Genomic DNA, 18686 nt, shown 5'->3' with positions numbered 1-18686 from the left:
TAAGTTATTTAATTAATTGTACATACAGCTTTACTGCTTGTATATTGAACCTGTTTTGTAGTATATAGAGAGTTATTAAAAAGTTTCTTATCCTACTTTCGTGAAAGTCGTGATTAAAGTTCAATGTGAACATTACTGAAAATAATCTATAAATATCTATTACTTATATTAAAACAAAACAATTTTGGCCACTTGGCATTTGCTTAAACCTCTTTTTGCCACCTGTCAACTTAATATTCCACAGAATTCTTCTTTGGGCGGCAATATACATCGATCACTTCCCATGATTCTCTTTGATTGTACCGCCTTTGGCTTTTATTGGCTTTTATTGGCTTTTATTGTACATCCGTTTCAAAACCAATGCTCCATCCTCCAATCCATCACCATCTTCAATTGAATACTAGCAATCAAAATCGATGAAGGAGGATTGGTATCAAGAACCATAGATCTATTAATAATTATGTATTCCTCTGTTTCTTCATCGATTTTTTTCCTTATTTTGATATATGTAATGCGTAATCCTACTCATTGATGTCCTGAACGATTAGGGTTTTACTTCTCTCTTGAGTCGGTTGCTGCAAGGAGGATTGGTATCAAAAACCACTCCCTCAAAGAGATTGAGCGCCAATTCCATTACAGCCGTTTCCTTTTCTCGCTAGACCTCACATCCGTTGCTGGTGATGGTATTTCTGTGTTTGTGAATATGTAGATAGGGTTTCCATTTCCTCATCGCAATCCCATTTCAAATCTCATAAACCCTATGCAATCTGAAGATATCTTTATGTGTTTCTCTTTTATTTCAGCCGTTTTGATGTCTAAAAAGCTTTTCACTGGTGGCTAGGGTTTGTATGGTCCAAGAACGGTCCCTTTCTTTTCTAGAATGTTAATTAATCAGGTAATTTCTTTGTAATCTATCTTTGCCTACATTTTTGTTGTTTTCCTTTTGTGAAATTTATACTTTCATTGTATTATGATTCTTCATTGTAATGTTTTTAATTTGATTAATTTAGGGTGCGATTAGGGTTTTGCGGTACACAATCATCCATCATTGATGACAATTTATTATTTACAATTATATTAGTTTGATGTTTTTTTCCTTTGTATGAACTGTGTAGGGTTGTTTTTGAAGCCCTAGATATCGCATGCATCTTACTTCTGGTTGAAGCCTCTTAAATCTAAACATTCAAGCATCAGGTACAATCATCTCATAAGAGAATACGTTGCAATTTGAAGGTCTATTGTAACCTTAAACATCTCATACGAAGATTTGTCAGTTGGATTTGTCAGTTGCTTCTACTGTTAGGATGTTTGGATTGTTGTTTTGGTACTGATTGTATCTATTTATAATTATATAAATATGCCTATTACTTAAAGCGTGTGGGTTTTTATTATTCATTTGGTTGATGGTTGCTTTAGTTTTTTTAGCACAATTCCAGAGGTGTGCTATCAATGGCATATGCCTATTTAGAATAGATCCATATGGGCTAGCACCATCCAATGCCACCACCTACAAGTCATCACTTTTGTCAATGTGGTCGTTGCCTATTTTTTCGGAACCTACTTTGACCCATACCAAATTGATGCTTTTTGAAAAGACCGTATTGACCCTTTAGCTTAACTCACCTGTCCTCTTTGCTTCTCTTACTTTGAAACATGTTTGTGTTTTCTTTTTTATTGACTATAACAATAGTTATTCAGTTTTGTCGGACACCAATCCCTAATAATCAACGCTGACGCTGGTCTCTTAGAACATTCGGCGGATGCGAGTTAGGCTCTTACTGATTACGCATATTATTTTTTTTTATTTCAAATATTTTTAAATGATTTTGGGTGATTTTATAGATATGCAAGGACAAAGACGCGAAGCCTCAAGTGTGGTTATCGGCAATTATATCGCAAAGAGGAGTCTACTTGATGTTGTTTTGGTTGTCTCCTACGATTGTAGCGTGTGTGACATCTTATACATGTTATTACATTGGAATTCCGCTTGATGCCACCAATGCATTCACGTTTCTCGCAACGATTCAGATCATTCAAGAGCCAATTCATCTTATTGCTGATACTGCATCCGTGTTAATAGAAGCAAGGGTGGCACTAACACGTATTCTTAATTTTTTGGAGACACCCGAGTTGCAAAAAGAACAAAAGAAGCATGTAAATGTCTGACACCAATCGCTAATAATCAACGCTGACGCTGATCTCTTAGAACATTTGACGGATGTGAGTTAGTCTCTTACTGACAATGCATATTATTTTTTTCATTTCAAATATTTTTAAATGATTTTTGGGTGATTTTATAGATATGCATAGAGTATTCTTCGGCAACGGAGTTGGTAATATGCTGGTGATTGCCGCTCCAATGACTTGCTGGGAGTGTGAATTCTGTTTCTTAAAAAGTTGTTGAATCAACATGAGTTATCAGCAATGGTACATAGCACAGTATGTGTAAAAACTTTTGATTTTGAATTATTTTACATGAGTTGATGTTAACTAGCATCATCATGTCTATAGCAGGTCAAGTGGTCAAGTTTCTGATGTTGCAGCCATTAATGTCTATGCGACCGTTAATGCCAAGTTTGGAAGCAGCCGCGATTGTCGAAACTCGCGGTTTGCCTATTGATTTGCTCACAAAAAGTTTGAATTGTATTACGGTGGGGACAAGTCTGAATCGTAGTAATGCTTGGTGATAATGGCATTGGGAAGACAACGTTTATGCATATGCTGGTGAGACAATATCTGTATCTATACATATTAATAAAAGTGTTTTTGTTTCAGCTTATTTTGTTAATATATTGAACCCTACCCATATGTATGTTTATGTGTAATGGTAGGATCCGATACCTTTGTTAATCAACTGGAAATCACGATATATTTTGTTTTTTTTTTGTTAGTATCATAAACGCTGAAAGTATTTATATTTTTTTAATTACGAAATTCAGATTTTTCATGATTTTCAAGATTTTGGTTTATTGTTTCAGGTTAAAGTTGGCAATTCTCCTACATACATACAGGTTAGAAAGAAAACTTGGTAAAGGAGGCTTTGGTCAAGTTTATGTAGGAAGAAAGGTGATTGGTAGTTTGGGAAACACAGGCCCTGTTGAGGTACAACAGTTTAACAGTTATTATTGTATATGTATTTCAAGGGTTTATTTTATCAACATATTGGGATGCAGGTTGCTTTGAAATTGGAGCATAGAAATGGCAAGGGATGTGGTTATTGTTCTCCATATAAGTGGCAAGTCTACATTTTAGCGTTTTTCTAATTTGTTTTATAAAATACATATAATGCATTCTCAAATGGTAATTAATTTCTTAATATTTTTGTTTGAAGTACCCTTAATGGGTGTTATGGAGTTCCAATGGTCCGTCACAAAGGACGCCAAGAAGATTATTATATCCATGTGAGCTTTCTTGATTTACCCTTCTTGGGTTTGTTCTTTATTGTTCAACCTATTTTTATCAATCGGAGTTGGGTTTATCGTTTCTAACATAGGGTTTACGTAAAGCTCAGTGGATTTTAATTATTGCAATCTTTAACCAATACAGTTTGATTTTCTACAGCGGTTTAGCGTTCGGTTCACCTGATGACGGAGAACGTTGGTCCTGCGGCGGCTAGGGTTCTGCTGCGAACCCGATAATGGTGGTGATCAGAGGTTGTCGGGTATGCGCGATGCTCTTCTCCTATTTCTTTGATTTTTTGGTTTGGTTTGTTGCGAATGTTGGCTTTTCGCCTCAGTCAATAGAGCATCAGGTACGTCAGCATACACAACTTCAATATTTACACGGACATTCTATTATACAAACTGGAAAGTGATAGTGGCGTAAGGGCAATACACATCTACTTTTCAAACCAGTATCAGCTGTTTGTAATGGATATCTAACAGTAATAATATCTTAAACCATAGGAATTCTTATTTAGTGTCGATTATGAAAAAGAAAAAGTTACGAATATCATAGATATTCGGTTATCTGAGTTTCTTTAAGCCAAATAACTTTTCATATTATATATCTATGTTAAACAATAAGGGTATGCCTAGAATCGCATCTTAAAAAATACTCTTTATGCATAGTTGTTGATACTGTTAGATATCCATTACATGTAAGAGCAGCAACAGCAATAGTCGATCAACAACAGTAGCTTCCAGGCTGTTGTTTGGTCAATCATCATCGGCCGCATCAGATCAACAGCAGCTCATTGTTGTCAGCCTTAATTTTTGCTGTTGCGTTAGTCTTTTTCACAAATTTCATCTTTGTTTTTATTCGTTATGTTATGTAATGCAGTCTTTGGGTATATATGTGATTTTTCTTATAGTTTTTGTGTTTATGGTGTAGGCGGCTTATGGGCCACAACCTTGGCGGTGCAAGCGTTCAGCAACTGCACCAACTAGAGAAACAACTAACTGATGGCTTAGTTTTAATCAAAGAAAATAAGGTTTTGATCTATCTTTAAATTAATGGGAATTTAATAAATTTTTAGTTTGTGAATCTTGTGTTCATGATGCTATGCTGTTTGAGGAGATTGAACATTCAAATCGCAAAGGAACGAGAACTTGCTTATGAAACGATGTTCTTCAAGGAGAGGTAATCGCGTTACAGCATCAAATTCTATTAAGTTTTTTTTTTGCTAAATGTTTATTTAATCTTTAACAATCTGAAGTGTATGCTGCAGATGGAAAACTTAAAGTGCTTCATACAGTTGACTCGACAACCTGGTCAACTTGGTTTCCTAGAATACACTCATGTTGTTGTTCCAATAGCAGTGCTGCCCACTCGAAGCATGACCGGGTTTTGCCGGATACCGTATGCTACTATGGATCCGATGACACCGATTCAGAAACAACACTTCAGTTGAGTTATGCAAAACTGGAAGTGGGTCAAAACAAGACTTGGTCAAAACTGGCAAACTCGAATTAAAAATTTAACTGATTATTATTCAAAATGAAGATCAGGAGGCAAAAAGAGAGGAGGATGAGAGGTGGTCTAATAATTCATCTAAAGTGACCAAAATACCCATACTTTATGGTTTTGAAATCGAATTGTATAACTTATCACAGCAAAGCAAAGCAAACAAATACTATCACTTTCATTCTAAATTCCTAAACCAAACACACCCTTATATCATAAAGTGGTCTTAGAATATATGCAGAAAACAACATAAAACATCATGGACTATATTTATGGGTGTATCTTGACCCAGACATTTAGTATATATATCGGATTTGTTTTGGAGCCCAAAGGACCACAACATCTATTAGAATAAATAATCAACTCGAATCCTGTATCAGGGAAGAATCTTTTGTCACTTAAAATCTTGCTACCATTGTAACAGTTCTACCTGCTTCAGAATGTGGAACTCTTTCCAAATGTGCCATTGTTTCTTGAAAGCGTCTCTTTTATGCATATTCTTCTAACAAATTCAATTGAACATGTTTTGCAGTCTGAAGTGTCAGTCCTATTCCCGAGCCTACATCGACTTTAAACGACCAGAGGATGTTATCGAGTTTGCAGAGTTCTTTGACGGCCATGTGTTTGATAATGAGAAGGGTAATACCAACCATCTACATTTAAGGGGTCAAATGTCATTACTGGTGGTAGGGTTTTTTTTCACTATTTTGAACATTTTGGCCAAGCTCCGCCGCTGCATATGTTGGTGGTAGGGTTTTTTTCACTATTTTGAACATTAAGCGAAGATTTTTACATTAATGGTGCATTTTTTGCGCTATTTTGAACATTAATATAGCATTCTTTTGCCATTTTACAGAGGCTCTCTCTAGATTGGATGTTTTCATAACACGTCCCGATGCATTACACCCGGATAATGTAAAGTAATGGCTAATGACAATGCTATTTTGAAGGGAAAACTGGGCGACTCAATTGAATCCGAGCTTCGTTTTATCATACCTCTGAGAACTGCCTGTATTTTGTTGGAAAATGACCTCTTTGTTGGAAAATGCCAGTAGATATTATATGTTTGTGGTAAGCCACCCGCGAAACTCGCGGGATCTTAGGCTAGTTATATAAATACATGACGCCACACGTATGTGATCATGATCTCGCCTCACATCTAGACATTTGGGAGTTCAGGGCCTCACGCTTTCTAAAACCTAGCTCAAAACCATGCTCTCCCCGACTCTAATTTCTTACATGTAAATATTTACATGTATATATATATATATATATATATATATATATATATATATATATATATATATATATATATATATATATATAGGGGGCTGCTAGAATGAAAACCACCCCGAGTTGTAAGAACCGCGAGAACTACACCCCACGGAGCGCCGTTCGCCATGATTTTTTTTTAAAAGTAGATGTGTGTATTATAAACACATCCGTAAAAAATCATGGCGAACGGCGCTCCGTGAGGTGTAGTTTTTTACACCACAAGTTTGGTGTTTTTTAATTTTTTTTCTTTTTTCTTTTTTTTCACCAAACTTGTGGTGTATAAAACTACACCCCACGGAGCGCCATTCGCCATGATTTTTTACGGCTGTGTTTATAATATACACATCTACTTGTAAAAAAATCATGGCGAATGGCGCTCCGTGGGGTGTAGTTCTCGCGGTTCTTACAACTCGAGGTGGTTTTCATTCTAGCGGCTCCCTATATATATATATATATATATATATATATATATATATATATATATATATATATATAGGGGGCTGCTAGAATGAGAACCACCCCGAGTTGTAAGAACCGCGAGAACTACACCCCACGGAGCGCCGTTCGCCGCAATTTTTTTTTACAAGTAGATGTGTGCATTATAAACACGGCCGTAAAAAATCACGGCGAACGGCGCTCCGTGGGGTGTACTTTTTTACACCTCAAGTTTGGTGTTTTTTAATTTTTTTTCTTTTTTCTTTTTTTTTTCACCAAACTTGAGGTGTAAAAAAGTACACCCCACGGAGCGCCGTTCGCCGTGATTTTTTACGGCCGTGTTTATAATGCACACATCTACTTGTAAAAAAAAATCGCGGCGAACGGCGCTCCGTGGGGTGTAGTTCTCGCGGTTCTTACAACTCGAGGTGGTTCTCATTCTAGCGGCTCCCTATATATATATATATATATATATATATATATATATATATATATATATATATATATATATATATAGAGTTAGGATCCCATAAAAAGGCCTAAAGTGTGAGAAATGTAAGAAAGAATATCAGCCATTAGATCTTTTGATCTAATGGTTCAGATCAATAGGGACCAAAATGTAAAATATTTATATTAATTTGGATTGAATTGAAATATCTAGGGACAATTGTGTCTTTTTATCTTCATTTTGTAAATCAATTCAATCCAAAATCCCTACAATTTCGTTCTCTCTCTATCATGTTCCTAATTTCTCTCTTTCTCTCTCTTTCTTCTTCCATATTCAGAACATAATCCCTGCAAACATCACGAATCTGAAGATCAAACATCAATACGAAGATCAAACATCAATCGGAAGATCAAACATCAATCGGAAGCGGACCGGCAGTGGTGGTCGACGACGGCGATGGCGGACCGCAGTGGTTGGGTTCGACGACGGCGGGTGGTTGGGTTAGACGATGGCGGCGGTTGGGAACCATGAGATTTTACTGTCGGGTGGTTGTGTTCGACGACGGCGGTGGCGAACCGGCAGTGGTGGTGCCGGAATCGGAGAAGAAGATGATACAGAGATGTAAGGATTATTGAATGGTGTTATTTTTTACTGAATGGTGTTATTTTTTACTGAATGGTATTATTTTTTACTGAATGGTGTTATTTTTTACTGAATGGTGTTATTCTTTTCTGAATGGTGTTATTTTGTTTCTGAATGGTGTTTTTTTCTTTTTTTTTTGAATGGTATTATATTTATTTACTGAATGGTGTTATATTCTTGTACTGAATGGTGTTATATTATTTACTGAATGGTGTTATTTTGTTTAATGAATGATGTTATTTTTTGTTTACTGGATGGTGTTTTTTGTTTCTGAATGGTGTTATTTTATTTCTGAATGGTGTTTTTTGTTTACTGAATGGTGTTATATTATTTTTGTAAAAACACCATGAATTGAACTATGAATTTTTTTAAAACACCATGTCATGAACATGCTCTGATTCTGTGAATGATGCAAAAAGAATTAAAATGAATGATGTTATGGACGGTTATAAACTTATAATTCCTTAAATCAAGGATTTTCTCTCTCCAAATCCTTAAATCAAGGATTACCATATTTGAATTTGTTAGTGCATTTACAATCATACCCTTTTCAATTAATTTAGATCTAATGGTTGAGATTCTTTCTTACCTTTCTCACACTTTTGGTCTTTTTTACAATAACTCCACCCTATATATATATATATATATATATATATAGGGGATGGTTCAAATGAAAACCACTTTTATTGTGAAAACTCGAAAACTAACTAAAAAAGCCTAAAAAAACCTAAAAAACATACAAATTTTTTTTTTTTACAATTTTTTTTAGAAAAATCGCTACTTTTTATATATGGAAAAAAAATTTCAAAAAAAAAAAAATTTTGGTTGTACTGCACATGTGCACTAATACGGAAAGCCTAAACCACTTAACCCACCCCCACCGACACCCCCCAAAAACCTAAACCCCCCACCCCCCAAAAACCTAAATTCACCCTCCCACCAAAAGCCTACCCCCCCCCCAAAACCTAAACCCCCCCCACCCCCCCACCCTCCCGAAAACCTAAACTAAACCCTAAACATAATCCCGAAAAAAACCTAACCCCCCCGCCCCACCCCCCAAAAACCTAAACCCCCCTCCCCCCCCCCCCCCCACACCCAAAAACCTAATCCTAATCCTAAACCTCCAAAAAAACTAACCCTAAAAGCTAAACTAGACTCAAAAAACTAATTTTAAGCATGTAATGCACATTATAGTACATGTTATATTGCACATGTGCACTACTATAATAATAGTATTGAAAACAAGACGACACCATAAATCTTTTTTTATGTCATAAAAAATATGCTCGAATATACTTGAATGAAAGATAAGAAAATTTGTGATCTTATGGTGCCATTTTTGTTTTAAAATGATAACGTATGGAGAAATGGAAAATGTTTGAAAAGTTATATATTTTTTGTTCCAATTTTACCCCTCCTTCATTAAAAGTCTTCCCCCCCCCCCCCTCCTTTTTAGTGGGTTTTAGTTAGTTTTCTAGTTTTCACAATAACTAGTGGTTTTCATTTGAACATTCCCATATATATATATATATATATATATATATATATATATATATATATATATATATATATATATATATATATATATATATATATATATATATCGGTAGAGGATCCTGTAAAAAGTGCTCAAAGTGTGAGAAGTGTATTATAACACTATATATATATATATATATATATATATATATATATATATATATATATAGGCTAATTATAATGAGAAAACCCATTCCAGTTGAGAAAACCCAGAAAACTCTCACATGTGGCTAGGATTGATCCACGTTTGATATTTGTTTGAGAAGAGAGAAGGGCATAATCGTCCATTTGTTTTAAACTTTTGAGAGGATGAGATGTGTAAGTCTGCATGTGCAGACTTTTCTTCTTTTCAACTTTCTCCCATTTAATACTTGTACTTGTATAATCTCTCTCCTCTTTCACATATCTTCTTTATTACATATCCATCTTCATATCTCACATATCATTTATTCCAACCAGAAATTAGAGAAAGATCCAGATCCACGATGTCTTTCTCTCTCTCTCTTTCTCTCTCTCTCTCTCTCTCTCTCTTCACAAGATCCAGATTCAACATCTTGAAGAAAACCGCATATGAATATAAATATAAAGATGATGATGATGAATAAGATATGAAGATGACGATGAATCAGATATGGATCTTGTTACTTTTTTTAAATTCTCTTTATGTTTTTTTTAATCTAAAATTACACATGTTTTGTAAGTGTTTTTAGTTGAATCAGGCATTTAAGGTATAAAATGTGTAAAAATGTGTTATTTATGACTTTTCTCTCTCTCTCTCTCTCTCTCTTTATATCTTTATCTTCTAATTCATTTCCAGTTCTTAAAGATCTTTATCAAGATCTAAAAGTGATCTGAATCCAAAAGATGATCCAGTTGAAAAGATCATCATCCAGATGCTCCAGATCTAGAAGATCATCATCCAGATGTTCGATGTTTGAACATGATATTACAAATCTAGAAGATCCTCCTCCAGATCCGGTTGAAGATGACCGATGTTGAAGATGATGTGATGGTGGTTCGATGTTGAAGATGACCCAAAAGATGTTCGATGTTTAAACATGATGTTCCAGATCTAGAAAATCCTCCAGGTCCATAAGTATGTTTGTTTTCAGTTTTTTTTTCAGATTTGCAATTTTTTTTTGCGTTTTGTAGTTCTTCATTTTTTTGTATTTTGTAGATTTGCAACTTTTTTATGGATATGTTGTTTTTTATTTTTTGTTTTCTGTTCAAGAACATGAATGTTTTTAATTTCTTGATTTATCAATTTTTTGTGTAAAATTTGTTCAAGAAAAAATGTATGTTACATTTTTCCGTGTCACATAAATAATGTACGTTTACATAAAATAAAGTGCATTGTTACACTTTTTTAGATTATTGTAAAAATAAAGTGTGTTGTTACATGCAACTTTTTTCTGGATATGTTGTTTTTTTTTTTTGTTTTTTATTCAAGAAGATGAATGTTTTTAATTTCTTGATTTATCAATTTTTTGTGTAAAGTTTGTTCAAGAAAAAATGCATGTTACATTTTTCCGTGTCACATAATGTCACACCCCAACCAATGGCGGAAACATCGGGATGAGACGAAGTGTGAAGATTGCTAGAGACATCATAACGCTATTTGTGACAATATTTAGAAAATCCAAATTTCATTTCATTTCATAACTTCAAATAGTCAACATTACAAGAAATTCAAATACGACAAGTTTAACAAAACAACATGATAACATAACAAAATTTTGATACAACATTTTAAACCCTAACGTCTATATGTGTATCTAGGCATCAACGCTATCTCTTTTCTTAGCATCGTCCTCATCAACCTGTAACATGTTTAAAATAATTCAATGCAAAAGCAAAGGCGAGTATACAAGTTTGATACGTACATAGCAAAAGATAAGTTTGAACAATTCCTCATAGCAAGCATGTGATTCAAGATAAACATTTAAACATGGCATGTGTCTAACATATCAAACCAAGAAAACGCAACTTGCTCATGACATAACCAAAGTTTCAGTAGAGGCGGGTCGTTAATCCTATAGCGCTACATATGTCAAGGTTTGGCTCGTACGAAGTTAATGATAAGTTCAACACATAAGAATCACCCAAATTTAAAGTATCAAGCCATCACATATACAAGCATTGTTATAGGAATGTTCGTGTGTTTAGACAAAAGTTCATGTGTAAGTTTCAATAGGTAAACATGTTACACCCCAAAAGTGGTAAAAGTAAAAGGGGAAAAGTACGAGTATACTCACAAAGTTTGCATATGTTTCCCGATTATCCAATTGTTGACGAGTAGAGATTTAGAGTCCGAATGTATAAGGGTTAAGGTTCAAGTATGTTTAGAGTCGAGATTCGGTGTTTAAAACAACATAAAAATAAGATATGAGAATAACATGGAAAATAATCATTTAGTACATATGATGCTTGTTCTTGACACTAGGAAACTCGAAGGAGTTTAGATGTTTTCATGGAACAAGGTTCCATTAGAATCGTGACAAGTTATCATAGTCTAGGATGATGTAATCTAGTACCCCGACATATGAACACTAGTTCATCATCAAAGATTCGATTATTCGAATAATATATTTAGGTTATATAATATATGTCCAATAGTTCAAGCATGAGGTAGAAGATTAAAATCTTCATTTTGGTACCTCTAAATGTCATAGAAGTCATGTAGGAGGTAGGAAGATCAAGTCTTCCATTTAGGCACCTCTATGTGTTCACCACTACACTTGATGTAAAAAAAACAACCAAGGAGGGTCATGAACATACAATGAAGAATAAGAAATTTACACACTAACTAAGAGAAATCATCAAATCATGTGAGGATTGTATGTTTGGACAACCCAAGTTGTTCCATAATCACTCATGTATCAAAGACAAAGTTTGACATGACTTGTGGGTTAAAAACCCTAAACAAAACACCAAGTTTATGAGGTTTAATCCTCTGATTTTAAATGTCTCATCCTTGTTTTTAAGCTTAACCAACCATGGGATAAGTTGTAAGCATTAGGACATAGGTATGAGATGTGTTAGACACAAGTTGCATAGGTTTAAACAAGTTTTTGATGAACATAAAAACAAACAGAAAGTTTATGGACTATTTCGGGGCATTTCCAGGTCTGATTTCTCCAAGGAGAAGTGTAGGAATCGAACCCCATGATTATACAAGCAAATAGGAAAAAGAATCGAGTGAATCGGATAAGAATTGAGTGAGTTATGCTCATTTTCGTGAAGGGGTGTCAATCTACTCGAACCCTTGCTTTCAGCTACGGTTTGGTGGATGTTTTGTGAGTTTTTAGGGTTGCAAAAGTGGTAGGGAGGCTGGTTATAAATGGTATTTATAGGGGGAAGGATTAGGGTTTCAATGGGTTGGGCTTTGGAAGTGTTTAGAAGGGGTTACACCTTGAAACTAGCCCACAAAACCCAACTATATGGGGCTGAATTTTGCTGAATTGGGCTGTCATATTTCTTTATTTTTTTTATTTTTTAAAACATTATAATGAGTAATTTTGTTAATTAAGTTGTGTAATAATATGCAACAATGTTTCCCCTAACTTGTAACAAGGTGAAATATGAAATAAAACATGATTTAACTAGGTAAAAAGTGTAATGTACAAGTTTTATTTACGAAGCAAGTTCCGTATTTTACAACGATTACGATGAAAGAATGGTTATAAGAACACAAGATTTCCAAAGATAGAATTTCACGTAAGGTTTCTAAATGTAGGATGTTTGAAAACGCAGGGCGTTACAGTCTCCCCTCCTTTAGGAAATTTCGTCCCGAAATTTATTCAAGAGGAAGGCTTGAAAGAGTTTTTGGCATAAAGGTGATCATTAAGAATTGAAACTTGGGAAGTTTGAAAGTTTTGAAAAGTACCAAATTTTGGAGAACGTCAAGGTAGATTTGCAAGGGGAAGTTTTTAAGGATAGTATAAAAAAATCATACTTTCGTAAAACCTGTTTATTGAGAGGAACGAAAAGGTTTGTTACTTTAAATAAAGCAATAGAGGTATACTAAGTATAGTTTCACAAGAATCAAGAATAGGGAGGCTATTTTATAGGTAACGAGGTAAGTTAGGACTCAAATGTTTAAACAAGCTGGATTGCGAACGAGTTTTGTATAAAATAATACGAGTATAGAATGAACGAATGACTCTTAAAGAGTACAAGTATGTGAATAGCATAAGTGTTGGATAGATGAACGTAGTGTGTTAAGGATGAAGTCTCGTCATGAATAATCGGATATAATGCGTTTGTGAGTTGCGTGAAGTTGTATTAGGTCCAAAAGGTCTGCAACACACGGAATTTCTCATGGCACGTTTTACGAAAGTTTGGTAACATGGTGAAAACACTTATATATAGGAAGTACCAGCGGCGTATCCACCATGTTTTAACCACATTACGTCCGTTTCGTTACTTGGGGTCATGTTACGTTCCGTGTCTTACCATACACAGTAGTACACTCTATGGTTCTCATACGCCTATCACTATAATCCCGTGTGCACCCGCGATTACACTGATTGTCGCATGATCCACATAGCTTGTACTAGTTATGTATGAATCAAGGTATACATGAATTTGAAAATAAGAATGTGTACGTAGAAGAATGTCGTATGTAAGCATGTTTATGTTTAAGCATGTATGGGACCCACGTAAGCGAATCCCTCGGATTACGCTCGCGTATAGGTACGAATGTACGAATCATGAGTAAGGATGAAAGTATGAGCATAAGTTTAAGTATGAATACGCATGTATGTATGAGCATAAAAATAAAACGTGTAAGTAGTATGTGTACAAGCAGAAGCGTAAAACGTATAAGTAGTATGTGTATGAGTACAAGCATAAAACGTATGAACATAGGTGTAGGTATGAAAAATAAATATTGCGTAACGTTGAGACATTGTAGAGAAAAAAAAGGTTAAGTATGTAGATACGAACGATATAAATGATGTTATCGCGAGATATCGACTAAAATGTGTATGATGATGTGCATGTATAGTTGTTTAAACAAAATGTTGAGTTTGTCGAATCAAAATTAGATTGAGCTTGGTTTGAAAGGTAGAATATAGTTTGTATATGTAAAGGAACATAAAGTACTCATTGGTCATGCTTAACGTATTTTGTAATGATTGAAATGCTACTTTTGTTTAGAAAAAAGGAGTTCACGTATGTTGAAAATTGTCGGTCCCCATGAAGTCTTCTAGCCCACGTGTTTTGAAATTTGGATGACGAGTTAAGCGTTGTAGAGAAGGTTTTTTTTTTATAACGGGTTTGTTTCATTTGCATCAAAACATGAAAATTTTGGACTTTGAAAGTTCTGTGAAAACGTCGACCCTTAGAAAAGAAATTTAGTAAAAGAACTTAGTGATTGTTTAAAAATAATTTTAACAAAGGATTTATTGATGTTGGAAAGAGTATTTGGTAAACGGTCATATAACATCTATGAGGTCTTATAAGTAATTGAGAAAGGTTAGTTTGATTTCGATTAAGAGTGGAAGTCTCTAGTATGATGATATAATGTGAACGTGTTTCAGTTAATAAATCAGATGTGAAGTTCATGGGCAAGAGATTCATTAGACCGATTAAATTGATAGGTAGCATTTCGTAAGGTTTGGAAATTCGTGTAGTAAAACGGTAAAGACATGATTAAGAATCTCGTGTATATGATTTGAGTGAAAATGGATGGTAGAATAAGAAGTACGTTTGATAAACAATGTATTTTGAAATCGGTATAAGTAGGTATTTTGAATAATGATAAATGATTTAGGTATAAAACATGATCGGGTTTGCATAATAAAATATTTTGAAAGATAAGTTTTGGGTAACGGTCACCTAAGTAAGGGAATCACCCCTAACTCGTTGGTGAAGTCGTTTTAAGGGAAGAGGGGTGGAGTCAATCGTCAAGGTAAGGAAGTCACTCCAATCTCGATGATACATCTCCACTAGTTGTTACAAGGAATATGAATTTAAATTATATGAAAATCATGCGTATATAAGTGCATCGAAAAGGTTCGATATGTTGTGCGTGTGAAAAGAGAAATCAAAGGTAAACTCGAGGTTGAAAGATTGCATCGTATAAAATGAACAATAGAAACACATGTTTGACCAAAGTTTGGAGTGTTCCAAAACGGAACTTTGACTAACCAAAGTGGTCGAAAAGTCTTTTGAATTTGAGGAGCATGTTTTGGCCTAATAGGTAAAATACTCTCGCCGACAAGTCGGTTAACGGTATTTACCCTTCCGGTTACTACATGTCCCAAATCAATCGAAATTTCGAGACTTGGCGGGATTTATGAAAAAAATGCCAAGGAGTGGAACTAGTCGACAAGGTGCGGGTTTCACCCCTAACTTGACGATTTCGTATCCTAAGTGTGGTTGGTACTCGTTGGGTCAAAATTTAATTTCGACGTGTTGACGAGGGTCCACTAGAACTTGAAATTTGAGATTTACCATTAAGATGTGGATTTCATGTTGATGCAGATTTTGTGTCCGATGCTTGTCGAATAGATTAGTTTTATTTTATGCTGAATTTGTAATAGTTAGTGAAACGGTCAAACGAACGTGTATAGACCCGCTCGTTTGAAGTGGTCAAACGAGAGGGTTGTTGGTTTGACTGTGTGTGTGTGTTGCTAGACAAAGTTGCTGTGTTGTTATTGGTGTCGAAGGATAAGGCATCGAAGGATTATGAATATCCTTCGATGAGCTCGAAAGATACCCATCGAAGGATGGACCTCGAAGGATATCATTCGAGGTATGTGTGTATCTTTCGAAGACTGTCTGATCGAAGGATGATGTTTCGACCAGTCAGTCTGATCCTTCGACCTGCAGCCTGTGTTTTGGTATAAATACCAACACTTTGTCATTTGCAACATAAGAGTGAGAGCACAAGTGTGTGCAAGAGAGTGTGAGGAGGTCTGGGACCTCACCGGGAGAAATCACCACTTGGTTTCTCCCCGGATGTATACTTCTTTGGTATTAGTTCGGTTGTCATGTAACCGGGCCGACTTGTAATGTTTACTACCGGATTAATACAAAGTTTGTTTGTTATCATCTCTCTTATCTCTTCCATCTTTGAACATAAACATAAAATCACAGTTTCGGTCCCGAAACCTGGACCTACAATTGGTATCAGAGCCATGGTGCCCGATTTAGTAAAACTAACCGTTTACTAAGTCACATGTGCTCTAGATCTGTGATTTTTGTGGGTTTTTGTTCAAGATGTAAAAAGGTGAAAATGAGAAAAACCCAGATCTGGACCCGGAAATCCAGATCTGTGCTAAACCGGGTGTTGGGTTTTATGTTTTTCTCCTAAATCTTCAAGTTTCCATCATCAAAAACTGTATACAAAGTGTTTTCGTCAGATCTGCAGATGAACAGTCCTCCGTGTTCTTGATGTTCTTGACAGCTTCAAATTTCGAAAGATGCTGTTTGTCCATCGAAAGATTGAGCAGCTTTCGAAGGATCAAACAAAATTCAAAGTTCAAATTTTCATGCTTCGAAATTTGCGAAAGTTGGTCACCTACCACATCAACTTTTCACCAACCTGTCGTACTTTCTGTCCTTGTGTCAGAACCATCGAAAGATAACTTTCGATCTCGAAAGATCATCCTTCGATCAAGTAGATTCGAAAGATGAACAGGAGTGCTCGAAAGATCATCAGTTCTTCGAAGGATCAAAAAGACTTCGAAGGATCAACTCTGAAGTGTACGAAGGATCAGCCATGTCCAACTTCGAAAGGTGTTCGAAAGATCTGTGACATGTGCTCGAAAGATGCTCGAAAGATCTGTGACATGTGCTCGAAAGATGCTCGAAAGATATGTGACATGCGCTCGAAAGACTTACGAAAGATCATCTTTCGAAGCTGTCTTGGTGTTTATCTTTCATTTGATGCAGATGTTTCGAAGGATCCAGATGTTGTGGAATTTTATGAGCTCAGACAGTGTGTTGGGGTTAATCATTTAATTCACTTGGAGTCGGGTCGGGTGTTCGCAAGGATTATTCAAACCGGGCTTCAAAGTTTCAACATCAAAATTCGTACGGGCTTTGGGAACACGCGGGGTGATGCAGCATGATGAACACAAGAGATGATGAAAACTTGATGTTTGAAAAATTGTGGGGTAGTCACGGTTACCAATGCAATGGGAAAAATGGTAACGTGACTATTATGGGCCAAACACAACAGTTCCGCTTGGTGGAGGGAATTGGTGAATATTTGACGACAGTTTCTTTGAAGTGGAAAGAATCTGTTAAGGTTTAGAGATTTTGCCAAAGAAATGGGGGGATAAAAATTTTCATTTGTTGAATTTCTTCGGTAAAATTCTAAACGCAATCACAGGTGGTAGAGTTTGTGATTTTCTGGTGTTACAAACGGTTCTGCGTGGAATGTTTTGCACAGACGCTTGAAGATCAAGACTTGATGCAGTTGTTTATGAATGGAACCTTTATCATATGCCGGTTGGAGTATTGGAAGATCAGCGGAAGATCGGTCAATTGATCCTTTTGAGGAAATTGCACAACACTCAACACGGATACGCGTACTTTGAGGGGGAAATCTTATACAATGAGCATCAGGATACTACTTACCTGGATCATCGGTCAAGGGGGAATTTGTCTACACAGAGAAGATGAATACTTGGCTGAAGATTGATTGCAATTGCATTTTCAGCATTCGACAGCAACGGACAAGGGGGAATTTGTTGATGCAGATTTTGTGTCCGATGCTTGTCGAATAGATTAGTTTTATTTTATGCTGAATTTGTAATAGTTAGTGAAACGGTCAAACGAACGTGTATAGACCCGCTCGTTTGAAGTGGTCAAACGAGAGGGTTGTTGGTTTGACTGTGTGTGTGTGTTGCTAGACAAAGTTGCTGTGTTGTTATTGGTGTCGAAGGATAAGGCATCGAAGGATTATGAATATCCTTCGATGAGCTCGAAAGATACCCATCGAAGGATGGACCTCGAAGGATATCATTCGAGGTATGTGTGTATCTTTCGAAGACTGTCTGATCGAAGGATGATGTTTCGACCAGTCAGTCTGATCCTTCGACCTGCAGCCTGTGTTTTGGTATAAATACCAACACTTTGTCATTTGCAACATAAGAGTGAGAGCACAAGTGTGTGCAAGAGAGTGTGAGGAGGTCTGGGACCTCACCGGGAGAAATCACCACTTGGTTTCTCCCCGGATGTATACTTCTTTGGTATTAGTTCGGTTGTCATGTAACCGGGCCGACTTGTAATGTTTACTACCGGATTAATACAAAGTTTGTTTGTTATCATCTCTCTTATCTCTTCCATCTTTGAACATAAACATAAAATCACAGTTTCGGTCCCGAAACCTGGACCTACATTTCACTCCTAGCTTAATCGCGATATCTCGTGTAAAAAAAAAAAGAATAGGTAGATTGAGAGTCGTTCACCAAATTGTGGGTTTCACGCC

General features: G+C 35.7%; 2 long non-coding RNA genes across 12 annotated transcripts; both read left to right on the top strand.

Annotated features, from left to right (window-relative positions):
• Positions 1-292: 292 nt before the first annotated feature.
• On the top strand, positions 293-3240 carry LOC118484958. Of its 6 annotated transcripts, none has more exons than XR_004875220.1 (9): positions 293-462; positions 549-683; positions 804-895; positions 1116-1194; positions 1843-2220; positions 2301-2427; positions 2512-2724; positions 2979-3102; positions 3174-3240. It is a non-coding gene; the product is annotated as an uncharacterized LOC118484958 (long non-coding RNA). The 6 variants fall into 6 exon arrangements; XR_004875221.1 differs by adding an exon at positions 1699-1766 and having other exon boundaries at positions 293-683; XR_004875224.1 differs by having other exon boundaries at positions 293-677.
• Positions 3241-3326: 86 nt separating this feature from the next.
• Positions 3327-7714, top strand: LOC118484957. Of its 6 annotated transcripts, none has more exons than XR_004875214.1 (7): positions 3327-3401; positions 3562-3661; positions 4333-4432; positions 4519-4581; positions 4670-5653; positions 5762-5976; positions 7401-7714. It is a non-coding gene; the product is annotated as an uncharacterized LOC118484957 (long non-coding RNA). The 6 variants fall into 6 exon arrangements; XR_004875216.1 differs by having other exon boundaries at positions 4333-4581; positions 4670-4847; positions 5438-5653; XR_004875215.1 differs by having other exon boundaries at positions 4333-4581; positions 4670-4975; positions 5438-5653.
• The last annotated feature ends 10972 nt before the right edge of the window (positions 7715-18686 follow it).

Source organism: Helianthus annuus, chromosome 12, assembly GCF_002127325.2.
Source record: "Helianthus annuus cultivar XRQ/B chromosome 12, HanXRQr2.0-SUNRISE, whole genome shotgun sequence".
Lineage (NCBI taxonomy): Eukaryota > Viridiplantae > Streptophyta > Magnoliopsida > Asterales > Asteraceae > Helianthus > Helianthus annuus.
Note: the sequence above shows the minus strand (reverse complement) of the source record. Positions and strands in the feature narration are given on the sequence as shown.